This window comes from Scyliorhinus torazame, chromosome 13 (assembly GCF_047496885.1).
Source record: "Scyliorhinus torazame isolate Kashiwa2021f chromosome 13, sScyTor2.1, whole genome shotgun sequence".
NCBI lineage: Eukaryota > Metazoa > Chordata > Chondrichthyes > Carcharhiniformes > Scyliorhinidae > Scyliorhinus > Scyliorhinus torazame.
Genome location: NC_092719.1, coordinates 136,400,654 through 136,421,074, shown reverse-complemented (window position 1 = coordinate 136,421,074; position 20,421 = coordinate 136,400,654).

Below are 20,421 nucleotides of genomic sequence, written 5' to 3'. Positions count from 1 at the left end.
CCTATGCCTAACCTGACCAGTCTATACTGCTAGCACATGGTGGATGTTTGTGCTACAGATAGCGGGCTCTGTCTGTCTCAGATGCTGCATCCCGAATGAGTGGGAAAACTAGTGCCCTCTGTCTTTATAAGTGACCGTGCCCTTACTGGTGATTGGCTGCTGTGTTATGTGTGTTGATTGGTCTTGCAGTGTGTCAGTCAGTGAGTGTCTCTGCACCATCATATACTGATGTGTATATTATGACACCCACCACCAGACCGCCCCAACCCTGGCCGAAGCCCACCCCGATCAGCAGTAAGGCCCCCCCCTCCCCCACCGACTGTGGCGGTGCTGGGCACAGTCTGCAGCCACCATACTGGGTTCACGAAAACTGACAGCACACATATCCCGCGCCGTCGGGAACTCGGCCCATCGGGGGCGGAGCATCAGGGGGGAGCCTTCAGGAAACGCCATGTTGCCGTCCCAACGGACTGCGGCGTACTCCTCAAGGACACCATTTTGGAGGGGGAGGAGCATCCGAAAATAGGCACCGCCCCTGATTCGGTCGTAAACAGGGATTCTCCACCCAATCGCCGATTTCAATATCAGTGTCGGGCAACAGAGAATCCCACCCCAAATGTTCCGATATTTTGGGCTGGATTCTCCATTTGGGAGAGTACGTTCTCCCGCCGAAGCTGAATCACTCCTGGTTTGCACTGGCACTAGGAACGGCTCCCAGAAGCAATTCACCCCCTCCAGCCAGGCACATTTATGCATGGCGGGGATTGCAAAGGATCCTGTCCTGAATCCCGTTATCGGATTGCCATTTTGAGGTGTTGATACGTTGGAGCATCCTACCCCCCACCCCACCACAGAAACTGCTGGGTCACCCCCCTCCACATCACAGACAAACGATGGTGACCAAACCACCTCTTCTCACCGAGCCCACCAGACCCCCCCTACCAAATCTCACCACCAGAGATCCCGACCACACCACCCCGACCAGAGACACCCACCAAACCCCCCACCCCCCGATCAGAGACATCCAGTAGGAGCTCCAATATCAGAGAACCTCCCCCCCCCTAAACAGGGAATTCCCCATACAGAGAATACCCATATCAGAGAACCCTCCATAACAGAGAGCCCCCATTTAACAGTGAACCCCCACCAGAGACCCCCCATATCAGAGACCCCAATATCATAAAACTCCCCAATGACAGAAAACCCCCATAACAGAGCCTGCCCCCCCCCCGCATATCAGAGACCCACCACCCCATGCATCTCAAGCCGCCTGGGTTAAACCTAACCATAATGTAACAAATGCCTCGGAGTTAAATGCTTTCACCCACTCTTTTTCTCAGCTGAAAGCATTTTACTGCTTTTGGTGTGGTCAAGATCTGTCAATCACAGCTAGATGTTTATGGACATTGAGGTTAGGTTCACAGCAAGCCACTTGAGATTCATTCAAGCATGAAGAGAAATGAAAATGCACATGCTGTCTGGAAGCTGTCAATTACAGCTTACTAAAAGATATTTCTCTTTGAATGTGAGTAGAAGTCTTGCAGATCAAAGGACCTGAGGGGGATTAAAACCTTTTTATTTGGTCTTAGCTTTCTATGAAGTCACAGCTGATTTCTAAATATCTGTCTGAGGCAGCCGGTGTAATGGACAGGTGAGTGAAAAAGCAGTGATGTTTTTTCACTGTTTCTCCCAGGACTGCTCTTTAGCTTCCATGCAGGGATGACTGGGCAGGGGTCTCTGTTATGGGGGGGTCTCTGTTATGAGGGATCTCTGATATGGGGGACTCGCTGATATGGAGGGTTCACTGATATGGAGAGCTCACTGATATGGAGGGCTCACTGATATGGGGGTTCACTGATATGGGGGTTCACTGATATGGGGTTCACTGAAATGGGGGGCTCACTGATATGGAGGGCTCACTGATATGGGGGCTCACTGATATGGGGGTTCACTGATATGGAGGTTCACTGATATGGGGGCTCACTGATATGGAGGGCTCACTGATATGGGGGGCTCACTGATATGGGAGCTATCTGATATGGGGCTCACTTATATGGGAGCTACCTGATGTGGGGGGCTCACTGATATGGGGAGCTCACTGATATGGAGGGTTCACTGATATGGGGCGTTCACTGATATGGAGAGCTCACTGATATGGAGGGCCCACTGATATGGGGGGCTCACTCATATGGGGGTTCACTGATATGGGGGACTCACTGATATGGGAGCTATCTGATATGGGGCTCACTGATATGGGAGCTACCTGATGTGGGGGGCTCACTGATATGGGGGCTCACTGATATGGGGGGGCTCACTGATATGGGGGCTCCCTGATATCGTAGCTATCTGATATGGGGGCTCCCTGATATCGGAGCTATCTGATATGGTGGGCTCGCAGATATAGGGCTCACTGATATGGGGGCTCACTGATATGGGAGCTGTCTGATATGGGGGGCTAACTGATATGGGGCTCACTGATATGGGGGCTCACTAATATGGAGGCTCACTGATATGGGGGCCCACTAACATGGAGGCTCACTGATATGGAGGCTCACTGATATGGGGGCCCACTAACATGGAGGCTCACTGATATGGAGGCTCACTGATATGGGGGCTCACTGATATGGAGGCTCACTGATATGGGGGCTCACTGACATGGAGGCTCACTGATATGGAGGCTCACTGATATGGGGGCCCACTGACATGGAGGCTCACTGATATGGAGGTTCTCTGATATGGGAGCTATCTGATATGGGGGGCTAACTGATATGGGGGCTCACTGATATGGGAGCTATCTGATATGGGGGCTAACTGATATGGGGCTCACTGATATGGGGCCCACTGACATGGAGGCTCACTGATATGGAGGCTCACTGATATGGGGGCCTACTGATATGGAGGCTGGCTGGTATGGGGGCCCACTGACATGGAGGCTCACTGATATGGGAGCTATCTGATATGGGGCTCACTGATATGGGAGCTACCTGATATGGGGGGTTCACTGATATGGGGGATCACTGATATGGGGGGGCTCACTGATATGGGGGCTCCCTGATATCGTAGCTATCTGATATGGGGGCTCCCTGATATCGTAGCTATCTGATATGGGGGCTCCCTGATATCAGAGCTATCTGATATGGTGGGCTCGCAGATATAGGGCTCACTGATATGGGGGCTCACTGATATGGGAGCTGTCTGATATGGGGGGCTAACTGATATGGAGGCTCACTGATATGGGGGCTCACTGATATGGAGGCACACTGATATGGGGGCTCACTGACATGGAGGCTCACTGATATGGAGGCTCACTGATATGGGGGCCCACTGACATGGAGGCTCACTGATATGGAGGTTCTCTGATATGGGAGCTATCTGATATGGGGGGCTAACTGATATGTGGGCTCACTGATATGGGAGCTATCTGATATGGGGGCTAACTGATATGGGGCTCACTGATATGGGGGCCCACTGACATGGAGGCTCACTGATATGGAGGCTCACTGATATGGGGGCCCACTGATATGGAGGCTGACTGGTATGGGGGTCCACTGACATGGAGGCTCACTGATATGGGGGCTATCTGATATTGGCGGATCTCTGATTGTGGGAGCCTCTGATATTGGGCAGTCTCTTATGTTGGGCGGGTCTCTAAAATGGGGGGTCTCAAAAATAGGGGGTTCTCTGGGTGGTCTGTGATGGAAGGTCTTGTGGGGGTTTCTGATGGGGGATCCGGTGGGATCTATGTTGGGGAGATTGGTGGAGTGTCTCTGATAGGGGGTCTGTTGGGGGTCCATGATGGGGTTCTCTGATGGGGGGTCAGGTGGGATTTTCTGATGGGGGGGCTGGGGGTGGGAGGGCAGGATTCGCACTGTGGGGGCAGCGGCCCTCTGATGGCCTTTGGGATCACCTAAAACCTACCTCCTTGGACCACCGCGAGGTCCACCATATCAGGGCCATACTTGCACCTACTTGCGCCAATCCCCACCGTCATAAACCCCAGCCCTGAGGGCCGGAGCATCACAGAGGCATGGAGAGTCCAGTGTACAGCCCATTAATACGATGCAAATGGGTCATTTTGACCCATTTGCATCCTCCTGATGGCATGGTGTGTGAATCTTGATGCCACCACTATGTTACTTACCACTTATCAGCCCAAGCCTAGATGCTCCCCATGTCTTTCTGCATATGAGTCCTTCATTATCTGAGGAGTTGCAAATGGAACAAATAGGCAACAAGCTCGGTGGAACTCTGCTACCGGCAGCGGATGGTGGAGAATCCAGCCCTTTATGTCTGCTGTGGAGATGTAAATGGTTTATTTTATACAGCTATCGTGAGGGAATAAATTCATCAAGATTCATGAATACGAACCTGCTTAGTACACTAGTACTGTACATTATTGAGCTAACCCACAACATCTTCAGAAAACGACCTATAGGCCAACAGTTGTTATTCATGAAGGCCCCAGCTTCTCAACCTTGCCCCTTGCCTGAGGTGTGGTGATCCTCAGGTTAAATCACCACCAGTCAGCTCACCCCTTCAAAGGGGAAAGCAGCTTATGGTCATCTGAGACTCTGGTGACTTTTACCTATTAACTCTGCCAAATTGCCTTTGAGAAGTAGGTAGTGGGTGCTTTTTGTGAACTACTGCAGTCCATATGAAGAAGGTACCCCACACTGAGGTGGGGAGTTCCAGGATCTAAATTCAGCGATGATGAAGAAATCATGAAATATGGCCAGGTCAGGATGGTGTGTGACTTGGTGGTGTACTTGCCAATGTTGGTGTTCCCATGCGCCTGCTGCCTTGGTTCTTTTAGGTGGTACAGATCATCCTTTTGGGAGGCGCTATAGAAGAAACCTCAGATAAGTGCTGTTGCGCATCTTGCACATGGTACACATTGCAATCATGTTGAGCTGTGGTGGAAACAGTGAATTGTTACGGTGGTGCGAATCAGGCAGGTTGTTTTGCCTTGAGGGGCGCAATAAGCTTCCTGAGTGTTATTGGAGCTGCAGTCATTGAGTGGGGGATATTCCATCACATTCCTGACTTATGCCTTGCAGGTGGTGAAAAGCTTTGGGCAATCAGTAGGTAAGTCACTAATCACAGATTAAATGAAATGAAATGAAAATCGCTTATTGTCACAAGTAGGCTTCAAATGAAGTTACTGTGAAAAGCCCCTAGTCGCCACATTCCGGCGCCTGTTCGGGGAGGCTGGTACAGGAATCGAACCGTGCAGCTGGCCTGCCGTGGTCTGTTTTAAAAGCCAGCGATTTAGCCCAGTGTGCTAAACCAGCCCCTCATCATCCAACCTCTGACCTGCTGTTGTAGCCAGAGTATTTATTTACGTTTCTGGTCAATGGTGACCCCAGATTGTTGATGATGGGAATGCTGTGGTCAGACTATCTTTTGTTGAAGATCATCACTGCCCAACACTTGTGTGGCATGTATGTTACTTACCACTTATCAGCCCAAGCCTAGATGTTCCCTATGTCTTGCTGCATACAAGTAATTCATTATCTGAGGAATTGCAAATGGAATCAAACACTGCAATGATCAGTGAACATCCACAATTCTGACCTTATGACAGAGGGTAAGTCATTGATAAAGTAACTGAAGATGGTTTGACCTTGGACACTGCCTTGATGAATTCCTGCAGCAATCTTCAGGGGCTCAGACGAGTGGATTTTAACAAATGCCACCATCTTACTTGTACTTGGCCTAACCCCAGCCACTGGAAAATTCCAGCCAGTGGATTTTTCCAAATTCCTTGATTCCCATTTACTTTAATTTTGCTAGGCTCCTTGACCTTTGCCCAGTCAAATGCTGACTTGATGGCAAGGAAACTCACTGTAGAATCCGTCAAAGTAGCACGCATAGACAAAGCAGGTAGAAAACAAAAGTAAGGTTTATTTATGCTAGACAAGAATCTCCACTCTCCAAAGGGTCTCTCTCCCCAACCTGCATCCAGGTCGGGATTTTATACTAGGAGATTTTCGCTTGTTAAGTGGAAGCCCTGCCCCCATAACCAGGGAGGTCCATACTCTGTGGAGGTCATGAGAAATCTGGGGCTGGATTCTCCGATTGTGAGGCTATGTCCTCACGCCAGCATGGGAACAGTGGCATTTTATGCCTGAAGATTTGGCGCAAAATGGCCACCAATCCTCCGTGTAGCTGGGGGCTAGCATGCAGGCAGTGTAGAGCACCCGGCTCTAGCTGCCGATACGGTCCGGAGAAATGCCGGGTCCGTAGCCGCGCATGCACACAGCGGTGGCCTGCATACCTAGTACAAAAACCAACATAAAAAAAACAGACCCAGCTCTTCTAAACCAGCCAAAGATGATACGTCTTAGGGCTGGTTTAGCACAGGGCTAAATAGCTGGCTTTTAAAGCAGACCAAGGCAGGTCAGCAGCGCGGGTTCAATTCCTGTACCAGCCTCCCCGAACAGGCGCCGGAATGTGGCGACTAGGGGCTTTTCACAGTAACTTCATTTGAAGCCTACTTGTGACAATAAGCGATTTTCATTTCATTTTCATTTCATTTCATGTGCAGGTTAGGTGGATTGGCCACGCTAAATTGCCCTTTAATTGGGAAAAAAAAGATAATTGGGTACTCGAAGTGTCATGTGAGAGTACCTTTAAGAAATGGCTGTTTATAAATGGGTATGTACATAAATATCTGTAGTGAGAGATGGGTGTTTACTACTGCAGTGATGTCAGAGAGTGGGTGGAGCTGGGCTGTCTGTCAGCTTTTTACTTTCATTTTAGGCTGTTTGCTGCAGGGTGTGTTTTAGTTTCGTTTTCAGAGCTGGATAGCTGCAAGAAGGGGTATTAGTCTCTCTCTCTGTAATCTAAATCGATCCTTTGGTGACTTAAAACTAATAACTGCTCTCAGTAGTGACTTTAACCTGCTGTGCTTCTGTTAAAGGTTATGTTTTTAAGTCTTATGGATGTTAAAAGGAAAGCTTAAAGGATTACTTAGTGTTGTAGTTTTTGGGGGTTGTATTTGAATTAATCGTTGCTAAGATGTTCACTGTATGTTTTAAAAGGGTTAACTTGAGTTCGTAGAATAAACATTGTTTTGCTTTAAAAAATACTTTTCCATTTCTGCTGTACCACATCTGTAGAGTGGGCCGTGTGCTGCCCATACCACAATCTATTAAAAGTTGTGGGTCAGGTGAACTCCATGATACACTTTGGGGTTCTCTAAACTCTGGCCCATAACAAATTGGGGGCTTGAGGGGGATAAAAGTCCATCTATTCGATTGCCTTAGTGAACTTAAAGACAGTGAGGGGTGAGCATATTGTGGTTGCTTTTCAGGTGTGGTATTCCAGTTTAAGTGGGGAGTTTGTTGTGGACAATGGCTCTTTCAGAGGCTCTGGAGATTTTTGGGGTGGAGACGGTCACACGCAGTACCTTACGGACAAAGACGAAAAGCAGACTGTTAGATTTGGCAAAAACATTGCAATTAACATTACATGATAAATGCGAAAAGATGAGGTAATTATAGCAGTGGCTAAGCATTTAAAGTTGCCTGAAATACTGTCTGACTCATTAGAAATGGCAAAGATCCAGTTGCAGATTAAGCAAATTGAACATGAAAAAGAATTAAAGCAGCTTGAATATGCAATAAGAGAAAAAGAGAAAGGGAGATACAGATCAGGGAAAAAGAAAAGGAGAGAGAAGAAAGAAACAAAGAAAGAGATAGAGAGGAAAAGGAAAGAGATAGAGAGGAAAGGGAAAAAGAGAGATTTTGAACTTCAGAAAATGGCTATGAAACATAACAGTCAGTTAAAATTGGCAGACGTAAAGGGAAATGTCCAGTTGGAGGATAGTGATGAGGATAGTGAGAAAGAGCGTCATAGTTGAAGGCTTGGTGGGGATCTATTTAAATATGTCCAAGCATTGCCAAGGTTTGATGAGAAGGAGGTAGAAGCCTTTTTCATTTCATTTGAGAAGGTAGCTAAACAAATGAAATGGCCACAGGACATGTGGATATTACTGATTCAAACAAAGCAGATAGGGAGGATTAGTGAAGTGTATGCATCACTACCAGTGGAGGTATCTGGGACGTATGAGGAGGTGAAAAAACCCATCTTAGGTGCATATGAACTAGTGCCTGAAGCCCACAGACAAAGGTTTAGAAATTTAAGAACAGAATTTGGTCAAACATACATGGAGTTTGAAAGGCTCAAACAGAGTAATTTTGATAGGTGGATAAGGGCTTGGAAAATAGACCAAACGTATGAAGCTCTCAGAGAAATTATACTTTTGGAGGAGTTTAAAAATTCAATTCCTGATGTAATGAGAACTCATGTGGAAGAGCATAGGGTTAAAACTGTGAGGTTAGCAGCAGAAATGGCAGATGATTATGAATTAGTTCATAAATCAAAGTTTGGTTTCCGACATCAGTTTCAGCCTGTGAGGGACAGAAACTGGGGACATGAGAAATACTCAAGTGGTAAAGGTAAAGGTGATCTGATGGAAGATAATAAGGAGAGTGTACCTCAGATTTTTTTTTAAATCCAGGAAGGTGGAAAAGAACTGAAAAGTTTCAAATGTTTTCACTGTAATAAACTAGGCCATGTAAAGTCACAGTGTTGGTGGTTGAAGAAAAGCACTGGGAAGGCTGATGTGGTAAAACAGGATAAGACAGTGGGGTTTGTTAAAGTGGTAAAGGAAAACCCAAATGAAGCGAAGGAGGTGCAAAAGATTGTACAGCCTGATCAAGAGGTGATTGATAAGAAGGTGCTAGATCTCTTTAAAGAATTTACTTGTGTGGATAAAGTTTACTCATGTGTATCAGGAGTTGGTAAAGAAGTCACAATTTTAAGAGATACGGGAGCTAGTCAATCTTTAATGGTAAGAGATGAGGAGTTATGTAGTTTGGGAAGAATGTTGCCAGAAAAGGAGGTAATATGTGGAATTCAGGGAGAGAGGAGTAGTGTTCTATTATATAAGGTAAGGTTAGAAAGTCCAGTGATGAGCCGTGAAGTGGTAGTAGGAGTAATAGAGAAACTATCTTGTCCAGGAATACAGTTTATCTTGGGTAATGATATAGCTGGATCGCAGGTGGGAGTGATGCCTACTGTGGTTGGTGAGCAGTGGTGTTGAAGGACAAATATCCTGGCATGTTTCCGGATTGTGTAGTAACAAGGTCGCAAAGTCACAGGTTAAGACAAGAGGAGAAATCAAAGAGTGAAGATGATGTTCAAGTGAAATTATCAGATTTTTGAAAAAGAACAAGAACAGGTGAAGGATGGGTTGGTTTATTTTTAGTTCAGGAAAATTGGCGGAGTTACAACAGAAATATGTAGAAATAAACCGGATGTATCAGAAAGCATACACAGAAGAGGAATCTGTGTGTATACCAGAGTGTTATTACCGTAAAAGTGATGTCTTGATGAGAAAATGGAGACCTGTACATATGCAGGCGGATGAAAAGTGGATAGAAGTTCATCAAGTAGTATTGCCGGTAGGGTATAGAAAGGAGATGTTGCAAGTTGCACATGACGTACCAGTGGGAGGTCATTTGGGAATAAGAAAAACTCAAGCTCTCAGACAAAAACATTTTTATTGGCCCGGACTACATAAAGATGTAGTTAAATTTTGTCAATCTTGTCACACATGTCAAGTGATAGGGAAACCTCGAGCAGTGATAAAACCAGAGCCTTAATAACCATTCCAGCATTTGAGGAACCTTTTACAAGGGTCCTAAGTGATTGCGTAGGACCACTTCCTAAAATGAAAAGTGGGAATCAATATCTTTTGACAATAATGGATGTGTCTACTAGGTTTCCAGAGGCCATTCCAGTACCTAATATAACAGCTAAATAGATTGTGGTGGAGTTACTTCAATTCTTTACTAGATATGGACTACCCACAGAAATATAATCTATCACATTTTACCTCAAGGTTATTCAAAGAAGTTATGGATAGCTTAGGAATAAAACAATTTAAATCAACTGCGTACCATCCAGAATCGCAGGGAGCGTTAGAAAGGTGGCATCAGACATTAAAGACAATGTTGAGGGCATATTGTCACGATTATCCAGAGGATTGGGATAAAGGAATTCCATTTGTACTGTTTGCAATTATAGAACATAGAACATAGAACATAGAACAATACAGCGCAGTACAGGCCCTTCGGCCCACGATGTTGCACCGAAACAAAAGCCATCTAACCTACACTATGCCATTATCATCCATATGTTTATCCAATAAACTTTTAAATGCCCTCAATGTTGGCGAGTTCACTACTGTAGCAGGTAGGGCATTCCACGGCCTCACTACTCTTTGCGTAAAGAACCTACCTCTGACCTCTGTCCTATATCTATTACCCCTCAGTTTAAAGTTATGTCCCCTCGTGCCAGCCATATCCATCCGCGGGAGAAGGCTCTCACTGTCCACCCTATCCAACCCCCTGATCATTTTGTATGCCTCTATTAAGTCTCCTCTTAACCTTCTTCTCTCCAACGAAAACCACCTCAAGTCCATCAGCCTTTCCTCATAAGATTTTCCCTCCATACCAGGCAACATCCTGGTAAATCTCCTCTGCACCCGCTCCAAAGCCTCCACGTCCTTCCTATAATGCGGTGACCAGAACTGTACGCAATACTCCAAATGCGGCCGTACCAGAGTTCTGTACAGCTGCAACATGACCTCCCGACTCCGGAACTCAATCCCTCTACCAATAAAGGCCAACACTCCATAGGCCTTCTTCACAACCCTATCAACCTGGGTGGCAACTTTCAGGGATCTATGTACATGGACACCTAGATCCCTCTGCTCATCCACACTTTCAAGAACTTTACCATTAGCCAAATATTCCGCATTCCTGTTATTCCTTCCAAAGTGAATCACCTCACACTTCTCTACATTAAACTCCATTTGCCACCTCTCAGCCCAGCTCTGCAGCTTATCTATATCCCTCTGTAACCTGCTACATCCTTCCACACTATCGACAACACCACCGACTTTAGTATCGTCTGCAAATTTACTCACCCGCCCTTCTGCGCCTTCCTCCAGGTCATTGATAAAAATGACAAACAGCAACGGCCCCAGAACAGATCCTTGTGGTACTCCACTTGTGACTGTACTCCATTCTGAACATTTCCCATCAACCACCACCCTCTGTCTTCTTTCAGCTAGCCAATTTCTGATCCACATCTCTAAATCACCCTCAATCCCCAGCCTCCGTATTTTTTGCAATAGCCTACCGTGGGGAACCTTATCAAATGCTTTGCTGAAATCCATATACACCACATCAACTGCTCTACCCTCGTCTACCTGTTCAGTCACCTTCTCAAAGAACTCAATAAGGTTTGTGAGGCATGACCTACCCTTCACAAAGCCATGCTGACTATCCCTGATCATATTATTCCTATCTAGATGATTATAAATCTTGTCTCTTATAATCCCCTCCAAGACTTTACCCACTACAGACGTGAGGCTCACCGGTCTATAGTTGCCGGGGTTGTCTCTGCTCCCCTTTTTGAACAAAGGGACCACATTTGCTGTCCTCCAGTCCTCTGGCACTATTCCTGTAGCCAATGATGACATAAAAATCAAAGCCAAAGGTCCAGCAATCTCTTCCCTGGCCTCCCATAGAATCCTAGGATAAATCCCATCACGTCCCGGGGACTTATCTATTTTCAGCCTGTCCAGAATTGCCAACTCCTCTTCCCTACGTACCTCAATGCCATCTATTCTATTAGCCTGGGGCTCAGCATTCTCCTCCACAACATTATCTTTTTCCTGAGTGAATACTGACGAAAAATATTCATTTAGTATCTCGCCTATCTCTTCAGACTCCACACACAATTTCCCATCCCTGTCCTTGACTGGTCCTACTCTTTCCCTAGTCATTCGCTTATTCCTGACATACCTATAGAAAGCTTTTGGGTTTTCCTTGATCCTTCCTGCCAAATACTTCTCATGTCCCCTCCTTGCTCGTCTTAGCTCTCTCTTTAGATCCTTCCTCGCTACCTTGTAACTATCCATCGCCCCAACCGAAACTTCACACTTCATCTTCACATAGGCCTCCTTCTTCCTCTTAACAAGAGATTCCACTTCCTTGGTAAACCACGGTTCCCTCGCTCGACGCCTGCCTCCCTGTCTGACCGGTACATACTTATCAAGAACACGCAGTAGCTGATCCTTGAACAAGCCCCACTTATCCAGTGTGCCCAACACTTGCAGCCTACTTCTCCACCTTATCCCCCCCAAGTCACGTCTAATGGCATCATAATTGCCCTTCCCCCAGCTATAACTCTTGCCCTGCGGTGTATACTTATCCCTTTCCATCATTAACGTAAACGTCACCGAATTGTGGTCACTGTCCCCAAAGTGCTCTCCTACCTCCAAATCCAACACCTGGCCTGGTTCATTACCCAAAACCAAATCCAACGTGGCCTCGCCTCTTGTTGGCCTGTCAACATATTGTTTCAGGAAACCCTCCTGCACACACTGTACAAAAAACGACCCATCTATTGTACTCGAACTATATCTTTTCCAGTCAATATTTGGAAAGTTAAAGTCTCCCATAATAACTACCCTGTTACTTTTGCTCATATCCAGAATCATCTTCGCCATCCTTTCCTCTACATCCCTCGAACTATTAGGAGGCCTATAAAAAACTCCCAACAGGGTGACCTCTCCTTTCCTGTTTCTAACTTCAGCCCATACTACCTCGGAAGAAGAGTCCCCATCTAGCATCCTCTCCGCCACCGTAATACTGCTCTTGACTAGCAGCGCCACACCTCCCCCTCTTTTGCCTCCTTCTCTGAGCTTACTAAAACACCTAAACCCCGGAACCTGCAACATCCATTCCTGTCCCTGCTCTATCCATGTCTCCGAAATGGCCACAACATCGAAGTCCCAGGTACCAACCCACGCTGCCAGTTCCCCTACCTTGTTTCGTATACTCCTGGCATTGAAGTAGACACACTTCAAACCACCTACCTGAACACTGGCCCCCTCCTGCGACGTCAAATCTGTGCTCCTGACCTCTATACTCTCATTCTCCCTTACCCTAAAACTACAATCCAGGTTCCCATGCCCCTGCTGCATTAGTTTAAACCCCCCCAAAGAGCACTAACAAATCTCCCCCCCAGGATATTTGTGCCCCTCAGGTTCAGATGTAGACCATCCTGTCTGTAGAGGTCCCACCTTCCCCAGAAAAAGCCCCAGTTATCCAAAAATCTGAATCCCTCCCGCCTGCACCATCCCTGTAGCCACGTGTTTAAATGCTCTCTCTCCCTATTCCTCATCTCACTATCACGTGGCACGGCAACAACCCAGAGATAACAACTCTGTTTGTTCTAGTTCTGAGCTTCCATCCTAGCTCCCTGAAAGCCTGCCTGACATCCTTGTCCCCTTTCCTACCTATGTCGTTGGTGCCAATGTGGACCACGACTTGGGGCTGCTCCCCCTCCCCCTAAGGACCTGGAAAACACGATCCGAGACATCACGTACCCTTGCACCTGGGAGGCAACATACCAAACGTGAGTCTCTCACGCTCCCACAAAATCTCCTATCTGTGCCCCTGACTATAGAGTCCCCAATTACTAATGCTCTGCTCCTCTCCCCCCTTCCCTTCTGAGCAACAGGGACAGACTCCGTGCCAGAGGCCCGTACCCCATGGCTTACCCCTGGTAAGTCGTCCCCCCCACAAGTATCCAAAGCGGTATACTTGTTTCTCAGGGGAACGACCGCAGGGGATCCCTGCACTGACTGTTTTTTCCCAGTCCCTCTTACAGTTACCCACCTATCTCCAATCTTTGGTGTAACTAATTCCCTGAAGCTGCTATCTATGACCCCTTCTGCCTCCCGAATGATCCGAAGTTCTTCCAACTCCAGCTCCAGTTCCCTAACTCGGTCTTGGAGGAGCTGGAGATGGCAGCACTTCCTGCAGGTAAAATCAGCAGGGACACTAACTGCATCCCTCACCTCAAACATCCTGCAGGAGGAACATTGCACTCCCTTCCCTGCCATTCCTCTAACTTTCTACCAAGATCTGGCTAACAACTAAATTAAATTTTTATAAAAAATAATAATAATATAATAAAATATGGTACTTACCTCAGACCAATGGGTTTTATTATTAGGTTAGAGGAGGAGGGCGGGTGGGGGACACTACACGTGTAGTGTCTCGGGTTTCCTCTCCACCAGAATTTATTGGTGAGGGTCTTCCCAGACGTCCGCGGGTCGACTTCCTGTTCCCGCCTAAAAAACTAATTTAAAAAAAAAAAAAAAATTCTCAGCTCCTGCTGAAATTGACTAACCAGCCAGCTCCACTCCCGCCGAAATCGACTGGCCTGCCCCTGCAAAGACAAGTGCTTTTAAAGGTTGACTTACCTCCCAGCAACCACTTCCGCAATGCTCCTGCAGAAACTGACTCACCAGCTGTTCTCCCGCCGAAATCGACTGGCCTGCCCCTGCAAAGACAAGTGCTTTTAAAGGTTGACTTACCTCCCAGCAACCTCCTTCCGCAATGCTCCCGCTGAAACTGACTCACCAGCTGTTCTCACGCCGCCGAAATCGACTGGCCTGCCCCTACAAAGACAAGTGCTTTTAAAGGTTGACTTACCTCCCAGCAACCTCCTTCCGCAATGCTCCCGCTGAAACTGACTCACCAGCTGTTCTCCCGCCGAAATCGACTGGCCTGCCCCTGCAAAGACAAGTGCTTTTAAAGGTTGACTTACCTCCCAGCAACCTCCTTCCGCAGTGCTCCCGCTGAAACTGACTCACCAGCTGTTCTCACGCCGCCGAAATCGACTGGCCTGCCCCTGCAAAGACAAGTGCTTTTAAAGGTTGACTTACCTCCCAGCAACCTCCTTCCGCAATGCTCCCGCTGAAACTGACTCACCAGCTGTTCTCCCGCCGAAATCGACTGGCCTGCCCCTGCAAAGACAAGTGCTTTTAAAGGTTGACTTACCTCCCAGCAACCTCCTTCCGCAATGCTCCCGCTGAAACTGACTCACCAGCTGTTCTCACGCCGCCGAAATCGACTGGCCTGCCCCTGCAAAGACAAGTGCTTTTAAAGGTTGACTTACCTCCCAGCAACCTCCTTCCGCAGTGCTCCCGCTGAAACTGACTCACCAGCTGTTCTCACGCCGAAATCGACTGGCCTGCCCCTGCAAAGACAAGTGCTTTTAAAGGTTGACTTACCTCCCAGCAACCTCCTTCCGCAATGCTCCCGCTGAAACTGACTCACCAGCTGTTCTCACGCCGCCGAAATCGACTGGCCTGCCCCTGCAAAGACAAGTGCTTTTAAAGGTTGACTTACCTCCCAGCAACCTCCTTCCGCAGTGCTCCCGCTGAAACTGACTCACCAGCTGTTCTCCCGCCGAAATCGACTGGCCTGCCCCTGCATTAGGGATGCACCGAATGAGTCAACCAAATTCAGGTCCTTTTGAACTAATTTTTGGTCGTGAGGTAAGAGGACCACTTAAATTGATTAAGGAAAAATTGGTGAGTGAGAAATCGGAAATTACATTATTGGATTACGTATCAAATTTTAGGGAACGATTAAATAGAGTAGGTGGATTGGCTCGACAACATTTAAAAGTTGCACAAAATGTGATGAAACGGGTAGCGGACAAGAAATCCAAAGTTCGTAGTTTTGCCATTGGAGATAAAGTTTTAGTGTTGTTATCAATGGAATAAATTGTTGAGTTACCTTCCAGAGGAAAAACAAACTGACCTGAAAGAGTTATTGATATCACATGGGCAAGTTTTTGGAGATAAATTGGGAAGTACTAAAATAGCTATACATGATGTAGATGTGGGAAATGTTGTTCCAATCAAACACCATCCATATAGACTTAACCCTTTAAAATTGGCACAGGTTAACAAAGAGATTGAGAATATGCTTAAAAATGGCATAATTGAAGTGGGTTGCAGCCAATGGAGCTCACCCATAGTGATGGTACCCAACGGTTGTGGGTGGACGAAAGAAAGGTTAATGCAGTTACAAGAACGGACTCTTATCCTATCCCACGTTTGGAGGATTGCATTGAGAAAGTGGGACAATCAGCTTTTATTTCCAAACTGGATTTACTTAAAGGTTACTGGCAGGTACCTTTATCCGAAAGGGCGAAGGAGATTTCAGCTTATGTGACTCCAGGTGGTATATACCAATTCAAAGTTATGCTATTTGGCATGAACAATGCCCCAGCCACATTTCAACGGTTAACTATCAAAGTCGTTTCAGGATTACCCAATTGTGCGGTAGACATCGACAATCTGCTAATTTTCAGCCAGACATGGAACGAACATTTGAAACATCTGATAGAGTAATTCGATCGACTTCAGGAAGCGGGTTTGGTGATAAACCTAGCCAAAATTGAATTTGGAAAAGCCCAAGTCACTTTCCTTGGCCATGCAATCGGACAGGGTCGAATGGTCACACGGGATGTGAAACCAACAGTTATTGAGGAGTTTCCGATACCCTCGACACAAAGGGAAATAATGCGATTTCTTTGCATGAGTGGTTTTGATCAAACATTTGTGAAAAAGCTTTGTAGCGTGATTGCTCCACTGATGGACTTGCTGATGAAACGTCAAAACTTTCAGTGGACAGCGGACTTTCAACAGGTATTTGAATGCCTGAAAGCTGTGATAACCAATGCTCGTGTTGGAGAATTACAAGAGACTCTGTGATCAGATTGAACTAAAGTATCTGACTTTAAAGAGGAATGCTGAGGCGTAGAGAAATGGACGGATCGTGCAGAGACCTTCTTGTTCAAAGAGACTGTCAATCGAGAAGGATTCCAGTTGGAGGAAAAACAGAAAATTGACTATATTGTTGTACCTGTTTGCGTGTGTTGTTTTTTTTTAAACAAAAAAGCATATTTACTGTGTGCATTTCTTAAAGGATAGTGAAAAGATGAAAAAAGAAACCATCTTGAAGTTGGTGGTTTATTTTTTTTTCTTAGGGGGTGTCATGTGAGAGTACCTTTAAGAAATGGGTGTTTATAAATAGGTATATATATAAATATCTGTAGTGAGAGTACCTTTTCGAAATGGGTGTTTACTACTGCAGTGATGTTAGAGAGTGGGTGGAGCTGGGCTGTCTGTCGGCTTTTTACTTTTGTTTTAGGCTGTTTGCTGCAAGGTGTGTTTTAGTTTCGTTTTCAGAGCCGGATAGCTGCAGTCACAGCCAGATGGGGTATTAGTCTCTATCTACGTAATCTGAAAACTGTAAATCGATTCTTTGGTGTATAAAACTAATAACTGCTCTCAGTAGTGACTTTAACCTGATGTGCTTCTGTTTAAGGTTATGTTTTTAAGTCTTATGGATGTTAAAAGGAAAGCTTAAAGGATTACTTAGTGTTGTAGTCTTTGGGGGTTGTATTTGAATTAATGATTGCTAAGATGTTCACTGTATGTTTTAAAAAGGTTAACTTGAGTTCATAGAATAAACATTGTTTTGCTTTAAAAAATACTTTTCCATTTCTGCTGTACTACATCTGTAGAGTGGGCCATGTGCTCCCCATACCACAATCTATTAAAAGTTGTGGGTCAGGTGAACTCCATGATACACTTTGGGGTTCTCTAAACCCTGGCCCATAACATAAGTTTATAGAAAAAAATGGAGAAGGGAATGACCTTGTCGGTTGACACCATAGAAGGCGACCTGGTGGGAGAGGAAGGCGGCTTAACGCATCGGCATGCAGAATTTTCGACCCAGAGTGGTGTTCCAATACGTATTTGTACGCAGCTAATTGTGGTGCCCATTGTTCGATCCTGGCAGAGGCAATGGGAGGTATCGCCCGGTCCTCCTTAAGTAACCCCGACAGGGGTTTATGATCGGTGAAGAAGATAAAAGGATTTCCCTAGACATACTAGTGGAACTTTTTCACCCCAAATACTAAGGCCGAATCTTTTGCCTCAATCTGAGATGTTCTTTTCTGTTTCCGCCACGTCCGAGATGCAAAAGCAATGAGGCATTCAGACGCTTTGTCCATTCTGTGGACGAGGATGGTCCCTACCCCATAGGGGGAAGCATTGCACGTCAACAAAGGTGATTTGGATGGATCCAAGTGGGTCAGTAGACGGGAGGAGGACAGCTGCTTCTTGACCGACGTGAAGACCGCCCCTTGGGTCTGGGTCCATTCCCAACGTTGAACCTTTTTTAACAGTCGGTAGAAGGGCGCCAATATCATAGCGAGGTTTTGAATAAACTTGCCATGATAATTTATGAGGCCCAAAAACGAGCATAGTTCCATCAGGCCATTGGGTGCCGGGGCCTGACGAATGGCCTGTACCTTTCCTTCTATGGGATGTAACCCATGGCGATCCACACGATAACCCAGGTAGGTGACCTTAACCCTTGAAATGAAAATGAAAATCGCTTAATGTCACAAGTAGGCTTCAAATGAAGTTACTGTGAAAAGCCCCTAGTCGCCACATTCTGGCGCCTGTTCGGGGAGGCTGGTAGTGGAATTGAACCGTGCTGCTGGCCTGCCTTGGTCTGTTTTAAAAGCCAGCTCTTTAGCCCTGTGCTAAACCAGCCCCTCTTGGCTGTGTTGAAACACATTTCTCCTTGCGGAGGCAGACCCAGTCTCCTCAAAACGATGGACAACCTCAGCCAGGTTATCCAGTTGCTCCCGATCAGATGACCCCGTGATCAAAACATCATTGAGGTATATGGCCACTCTCGGGAGTCTAAGCAGGATGTTATCCATCACCCAGTGGAAGATGGCGCAAGCGGAAGAAATTTCGAAGGGCAGCTGGGTATACTCGTACAGCCCCTGGTGTGTTATGAAAGTCACAAATCGCCTGGAGACTGGGACCAAAGGCAGCTGGAGGTATGCGTGGCTGAAATCCAATATAGAAAACGTGCAGCACTCGCTGAGTTTGATGTACAGGTCCTTAATGCAAGTGACGAGGTAGCAATCCAAATGGGAGCTATGGTTAACCAACATCTTAGAATCCCCACAGAGACAAACAGAGCCGTCGGACTTCATCACCAGCATGACCGGTGTCACCCAGTTGGAGAACTGGACTGGGCTTTTTATCTTCAAACCTTTGAGACGGTCCAACTCTGCATCATCTTTTGCCCATAAAGCATACGGAACAGGTCGGGCAGGGAAATATCTGTTGAGTCATTGGGTCAATGTTGATGTGGGCCACGGCCACTCTGATTGTGCCTAACCCCTCCTAAAATATAGAGGGGAACTTGACCATGTGGGTACATTTGGCAAACCCGTTGCCAGTCCAATTGGAAGTGGCGCAGCCAGTTGCGTCCCAACAAACATGGACGGCTGCCATCGAAAACCGGCATGGCAGGTGTGCCATCTGTTGCCTGTATTCGACTGGAACAATGGAGGAGGTACCTGCAATTGCCAGCGGTTCTCCAATGTATGTAGCGAGGCGGGCGCCTGGAGGGCGGATCAGATCCGGTCGAAGGTCTGGTCCCTGAGACGACAGTCGCAACTGGTGGGGTGGTGGGCCCTTTCTGGTCAGCTGCATTTTGGGGTTTAATGGTTAGCAGCTGCCTGTCGGTACCTGTACTCCAGGTCCTCGTGGTGGGGAGAGAATGTTTAGCGGTGCCCTGGGCCCCGGCAGCAGCCGTCCATGCTCCTGCAAGGGAGGTGGAGTGGCACATCCCACTGCCGGGCACCTGCTTCCTGTGTGGGATCCGAGAGGCGCACACTTTGGCAGCTGAGGCTCAGCACTGGATTCCTCAAGCTCTTGGATCCCTCCTTCTGCACTCTCTTAGGAGACGGCAAATTTCACAGTGCACTGCAAAGTCAGGTCAATCACAGCCAACAATTTTCTCTGCATCTCGGTATCATGGATTCCACACACAACTTGTTGCTCAACGGCTTGTTGAGCGTGGCTCCAAATTCACGTTTCAGCTAATTTGTGGAGGTGGGCTAGGAGGTCGCTGGTCAACTCTGACCGGGCTTGAGTGGTCGTAGGAAGTTGGAAATGGCTGATGATTAATGGCGGCTTTGGGTCAATATGCTCCCTACCAGGGCCACCAATGCGGTGAAAGACCACAAATCCAGTTAGGATCTGGAATGCACGACATAAGAGTGTGGTGGAGGCAGATTTATTCCTGGTTTGCAAAGTGTTACAATGGTAGAGAAGAACTTGAGTCATACATGGAAATATAGAAATTTTAAAAAGTACCCAAGTTGTATATTTTTTAAATGGATACAACACACTGAAGATGGCTGATGAATGCACTATTAACCACTGACAGGAACAGCTGCAAGAGGTCACTACGGAACATCTTTCCTGTGTTTCTGGACGATTCAAGGCAGTTGTAAAACACATTCTAAGACTGATTACCATCTCTGGAAGACAAAGGGACATAAGGATGATCTCTTTTCAAGGTCCTTGACTATAATGGCCTAGGCAGGCAGACAAGTACATACCAGGTAGAATATACATCTAAGGCTGCCGGCTGG